This window comes from Lactuca virosa, chromosome 7, assembly GCF_052849685.1.
Source record: "Lactuca virosa cultivar CGN04683 chromosome 7, Lactuca_virosa_CGN04683_v6, whole genome shotgun sequence".
Lineage (NCBI taxonomy): Eukaryota > Viridiplantae > Streptophyta > Magnoliopsida > Asterales > Asteraceae > Lactuca > Lactuca virosa.
Genome location: NC_136432.1, coordinates 268,831,720 through 268,838,727, shown reverse-complemented (window position 1 = coordinate 268,838,727; position 7,008 = coordinate 268,831,720).

Genomic DNA, 7,008 nt, shown 5'->3' with positions numbered 1-7,008 from the left:
GGCGTAATATTCTTTGCGAAGATTGTAACATTGTAAATTCCAAAACAATTTTTCACTTTTAAAAATATAATTTCATTCATAAATATTATCAATCTCCATGTATCACATATCAATCCATAAAATTCATCCCAAGATCACAATACATAAAAACTCCATAAGTGTGTACTGATCATGCCGGCGCCTTCCCGCGATCCTCACTAGTACCTGAAACACATAACACAAAACATTGTAAGCATAAATGCTTAGTGAGTTCCCCAAAATACCACATATAACACATATTAGCCACTCGAGGCTATAACTCTGTGGGCCCACTGGCCCTAACTCTGTGGACCCTCTGGTCCTAACTCTGTGGACCTTCCGGTCCTAAATATGTAAACTCTGGAATACACACAACATAAATCACATAGAAATAATGCAGTGCAACACATCACATACATAGCATACAAGATACTCTGTCACATAACTCTACTTACCACTCAAGGTAAAGTATAGTGAGAAGACTCACCTCGGATAGCTCGGTAAACCTCGAACTCGGAAATACTGATCTAGCCTTCGCCTAATCACATAAAATAATTACTCCAATTAATATGATTTTTAAAGACTAGGCTAAGCCCTCTCTAAGTTCTCTACGAAGGGTAAAAGACCATTCTACCCCTCCAATGGCTCACAAGTCCAAACATTGACTCAACCCTAAAAGTCAACAAAGTCAACTCTAGTCAACGGTCAAACTTTGACCAGACTCGTCGAGTGCATCCGGGCGACTCGGCGAATCCACGCGGGTCCTCTGAATCCTTCTAAGCCTCACTTGGCACGTCGAGTCCCTCCTCCACTCGCCGGGTTTCTCTGCAACAAATCGCGGGGCAACCCCGACTCGACTCGTCGAGTCCACTTATGAACTCGGCGAGTTGCTCCCATGACAACACTCAAATGACCTTCTGAGGTCAGATCTGCTTCTCTAAACTATAGATCTGACTTCCCCATGACCAATAACCACGTAAAGGTCGAATCTTGACTCACATGCAACGCACCCAAGGCTTCTTTTAGCGAAATAGCCTCTAAAATGGCAACCTAGGTTCATATCTCTAATGGAATAGCATAAAGCAAGATAGATAGGACTCTCTGGACCTCTTAAGGCCCAGATCTAAGAAGAACTCCACCTTGGGACCTCACATACTTCGAATCCAAGCTAAAGAAGGCATAAGAAAACCCTAGATTCAAGTAGATCACCAAATACGCGAGATTGAGCACATATTAATACCTTTAGCAACCTCTTCTGATCAAATGGTGGTAGATCTGAGCTCCTCAATCTTCCTTGCTTGCCCTCCTTCCTTCTTTCTTGCAAAAAATCACACTTAGAATGATGAAAACGGCTCCTTCTCTCTCTCTCTCACAACGCTCTCAGGTGCTCTGGTGCTCTCAAGGGTGATGGTGGCCGCAAATGAGGGCCATAAGGTCCCTTAAATAGGGCACAGGCCCGGGGATTTAGGGTTTCCATCTACAGCGCGTACTCGGCGAGTCTACTCTTGGACTCGTCGAGTAGCTCGTTAAACTTACGTGGCCACCCCGCTTCTACTCGACGAGTTATAGCACCAACTCGTCGAGTAGATCAAAGATTCACAAAAATAAATAATTAAAATAATATACCTGGAAATCCGGGTGTTACAATTCTCCCCCACTAGAATCAGACTTCGCCCTCGAAGTCTCGCTCCGCAAATAACTCAGGATGTTGCTCCCGCATCTCCGCCTCCGGCTCCCAAGTCAACTCGGACCCTCTCCGATGTTGCCACTGGATCTGAACCAGGGGCACTTCCTTGTTTCGCAGGACCTTGATCTTCCGATCCAAGATCGCGATCGGTCTCTCAACATAATTCAGTCTCGCATCCACCTGAATATCCTCCAGCGGCACCACCGCCGACTCGTCGGCTATACACTTCCTCAATTGAGACACGTGGAAGGTAGCATGAATCTGGCTCAACTCCGCAGGTAGCTCCAAACGGTACGCTACCCTGCCCACCCTCGCTTTCACCCTGAACGGACCAATATACCGGGGCCCCAGCTTGCCCCTCTTCCTGAATCGGATCACTCCTTTCCAAGGAGATACCTTCAGGAGTACGAAGTCTCCCACCTGGAACTCAAGCTCGGATCGTCACCTATCCGCATAACTCTTCTGGCGACTCTGAGCTGTCAACAACCTCTGCCTGACCTGTTGTATCTGCTCGGTCGTCTGAAGCACTATCTCGGTGCTACCCATCATGCACTGCCCTACCTCTCCCCAACAAATGGGAGTCCGACATCTCCTCCCATACAACAACTCGAAGGGAGGCATACCGATACTCGAATGGTGGCTGTTGTTATAGGAAAACTCATCCCACGGCAAGTACGTGTCCCAACTTCCTCCGAAGTCTAACACAAATGCTCGAAGCATATCCTCGAGTGTCTGAATCGTCCGCTCACTCTGCCCGTCCGTCTGTGGGTGGTATGCAGTACTGAAATGCAGCCTCGTACCCAACTCCTCATGGAACTTCTTCAAGAACCTGGAAGTGAAACGTACATCTCGATCTGACACAATCGAGATCGGTACTCCATGACGCGATACCACCTCTCTCACATACAACTCGGCCAACCTCTCTGCAGAAGAGCTCTCACTGATAGCAAGGAAGTGAGCGCTCTTCGTCAGCCGGTCAACGATCACCCAAATTGCATCGACGCCCCTCTCGGTCCTCGGCAATTTGGTGATAAAATCCATAGAAATATGTTCCCACTTCCACTGGGGAATCTCAAGTGGCTGTAACTTGCCATGCGGACGCTGGTGCTCGACCTTAACCTTGCGACAGGTCAAGCACCTCTTCACAAACCACGCAGCATCCCTCTTCATACAGGGCCACCAATACTCTCTCTTCAGGTCCAAATACATCTTAGTGGCCCCGGGATGGATCGAGAATCTCGATCTGTGCGCCTCTTCCATCAGAATGGTACGTGCCCCGCCTGTATACGACACCCAAATCTGACCTTGAAAGGTCATCAGCCCTCGGCCATCGGTAACGAACTCAGACACCTGCCCGATCACCCGCTCCCTCTTGCGGTTCAGATCCGTGTATGGATAATGAAGGCCCAAAAGGTTATGGGTAGCTTAATATTGGGCTAGAAAGTTGTTTGGGCTTAATGGCCTATAGGGTGTGCATGGTGTGATAGTTGATGGATTAGGGTTTTCTTAATTAAATTAATAAAAGTTTAATAAATCCAAGACTTCATTGATTGTTTGATTCAAAGCTTGGGTGGTTATGGAAGCATTTGGAAGGGTATCATTGATGGCTCTCTTTAAACTTTAGGAGTTACACTCTTATCATTGATGACTCTCTTTAAACTTTGGGAGTTACACTCTTATCATTGATGGCTTTCTTTAATCCTTGGGAGTTACACTCTTTACATCTTCTCATAACCAATTACTAGCAATTGAAGAACAATTGAAGACATGGACGTTTTTTTGTCATTCGTAAGTGTGGTAGACGTTTTATTGTGTTATTTCAAGAGTTTCCTTAATTTTCATTTACTAGCTTTAATGAGTAGTTGGTTGGTTGGCTTGTAACCACCAACTTTGTAATAAAGGCTTCATATAAAGCCATGTTTATCCATGGAAATGTAATAGACGAATTTTAATCAAAGAACCCTTTTGTTCACTTTGAATTATTGTCATAGTTCACAAATTATCATCTTTTGGGCGTGATCCTTGAGTTGATCGAATTCAAACTAATAGGTCTTAGTTTGTCTTCAGATTTACAAGCTATAGGTCTAGTTTGTTTATCAAATCTATCATTTTATTGTTTTTGTCTCAAACAATATTCCATCTCAATACAAAACAGCCCATACACGTATCAGGATCTATAGAATCACGGCCTCTGCCTGGGCCTCCCGAATGGTGTCCAACACCGGAGTCATCACCGTCAATCGCATACAAGTATCTCGAATCGGGGCACTCTCTGCCCTACGGCTCAGAGCGTCAGCTACAACATTAGCTTTGCCCGGGTGGTACAGGATCTCACAATCGTAATCCTTTACCACATCCAACCATCTCCTCTGGCGCATATTCAGGTTGGGCTGATCCATCAAATACTTCAAACTCTTGTGGTCCGTGTATATGGTACACCGAACCCCATACAGATAGTGACGCCAGATCTTGAGGGCGAACACCACTGCCCCCAACTCCAGATCGTGGGTGGGGTACCTCGTCTCATGAGGCTTCAGCTGCCTGGATGCATATGCTATCACATGCCCCTTCTGCATAAGTACCGCACCTAACCCCGATATCGATGCGTCGCAGTACACCACAAAATCCTCCATTCCCTCTGGAAGGGATAACACCGGGGCTTCGCACAACCTCTGGCGAAGAGTCTCGAACGAGGTCTGCTGCTCCGGACCCCATGAAAAAGCAACGCCCTTCCGGGTCAACTTGGTGAGAGGCATGGCAATCCTGGAGAAATCCTTGATAAATCTCCGATAGTAGCCGGCCAACCCCAGAAAACTCCTGATCTCGGTGGGGGATCTCGGCACCTCCCAACTCATCACAGCCTCAATCTTGGCCGGATCGACCAATATCCCATTCTGGTTAACGAGATGCCCCAAGAACTGGACCTCTCGTAACCAGAAATCGCACTTGGAGAATTTGGCGTAAAGCCTCTCCGATCTCAATACTCCAAGGATCTCTCTCAAATGCTCCTCATGTTGCTCCCTGGATCTCGAATACACCAGTATATCGTCGATGAACACGATCACCGAACAATCCAACATCGGTCTGCACACCTTGTTCATGAGATCCATGAACGCTACTGGTGCGTTGGTGAGCCCAAAAGGCATCACCACGAACTCGTAATGCCCATAACGAGTCCTAATGGCCGTCTTCTGGATATCCTCATCATGCACTCTCATCTGATGATATCCAGACCTCAGATCGATCTTGGAGAACCAAGACGCTCCCTGCAACTGATCGAACAAATCATCGATCCTCAGTTAGGGGTAATGGTTCTTGACCGTTAACTTGTTCAACTCCCGATAATCGATGCACATCCGGTGTGAACCATCCTTTTTCTTTACAAAAAGGATCGGCGCTCCCCATGGCGAGCTACTCGGCCGAATAAACCCCTTCCCCAACAGCTCCTGAAGCTGTGAGGATAACTTCTGCATCTCTGGTGGCGCAAGGCGATAGGGCGCCTTGGCGATAGGCGCTGCCCCCGGAACCAAATCGATACGGAACTCTACTTGCCTCTCGGGAGGCACACCCGACAACTCCTCGGGGAAAACATCCGGGAACTCACGCACTATCGGAACCTCATCGACCGATCTCGGCCTCTCCGCATCAAACCTCGTATCCATCACATAAGCCACAAACCCACTACAGCCCTGCTGTAGGCTCTGCCTCGCTCTAGCGGCCGAACAAAACGCTGACCCAGAACGGGTACCCTCGCCGTACACCGTAAGAACTCCCCCACTAGGGTCTCGTATGGTCACCAACTGTCGCTCGCAGTCGATAACCGCTCCAAATCTACTCAACCAATCCATGCCCACGATGACACAGACATCTCCCATCGCAATCGGGACCAAATCAATCGGAAACTCAACGCCGAAGATCTCGAGTACCCATCCTCGAATCACATCAGTGGCATACACCACTCTCTCGTCAGCTATGGAAACTCGCAGAGGTCGACTCAACGCCTCTCCACGGATACTGATGTGCTGACTAAAGGCTAATGATACAAAAGATCGACTCGCACCCGAGTCAAATAACAACAAGGCTGGTACAGAACTCACAAGAAAAGTACCTACGCATATCATAATATAAGCACAATATCTCAAACTCAAAGTAAATACATGAAAGAATACATACCAGCCACGACATCGGGCGCTGCGCGGACCTCCTCCGCTGTCAACTGGAAGGCTCTCCCTCGTGCCTTCGGTGCCTCGGCCTTCACCCGCTGACTCTCGGTAGCTCGTACAGTAGCAGGGGCAGATCCCTGCGATGCTCCCTGTGCTGACCCCCTGCAGCTGCGGACACTCGGCCTTCCAGTGTCCGGTCTGGTTGCAGTGGAAACAGACTGCAAACCCCTTGGGGCAATCCTTGGTCATGTGCACCTCCTTGCCGCACTTGTAGCAAGACCCTGCTCTACAAATCCCCTCATGACCCTTGCCGCACTTGCCACAAGTGCGGCCCTTCTGGTTCCCTGATCTCGAATCGGCGGGCTTGGCCCGCTTGGCTGCCGGCTGGGACTGTGCCGGTCGCCGATCCCTCCCCTGAGACTCCGCCTCCTCCCTAGCCTGAGTCTCAAGCTCTATCTCCCTCTTCCGAGCATTCGCCTAAAGCTCGGCAAATGTCCGGTACGACGAGTTCGCCATGAACTCACGGATGTCTCTCCTCAAAATGCTTAGATACCGACTCATGTGTGCCTGCTCGGAAGACACGTGCTCAGGGCAGAACATCGCCCTCTCATGGAACATCCTGGTGATCACAGTAACAGACTCAGTACCTTGCTTGAGGGTCAAGAACTCCTGGGCCAATCGTTCCATTTCCACCGGGGGAACGTACTCATCATGGAACATAGCGGTGAACCTCTCCCAGGTCACTGCGGCAAGCTCTGCAGAAGAATAGTGCGCTGTCACAAACTTCCACCAGTCCTTCGCTCCCAAGCGAAGCTGGTTCAGCGCGATCCGAAATCTCAGATGCTCCGGACAACAACACGTATAGAAGCATCCCTCGATGTCAAAAACCCATCTCATCGCAGCAATCGGATCCTACGTCCCATCAAACTCTGGTGGTTTCGTGTTGCTGAACTCCCGGAACAGCAACACATCACCACCCTGAGGTCTAGCAGCAGCAACAGCTGCGGTAGCTGCAGCGGCTGCAGCCTCAGTAACCGCTGCGTATCTCTCATCAAAGGTCTCAATCAATGTGGTCTTAATAGACCCAAACATTTCCGGAATCTCTGCACGGATAGTCGCAGCCACCTCCTCGTGGATCAT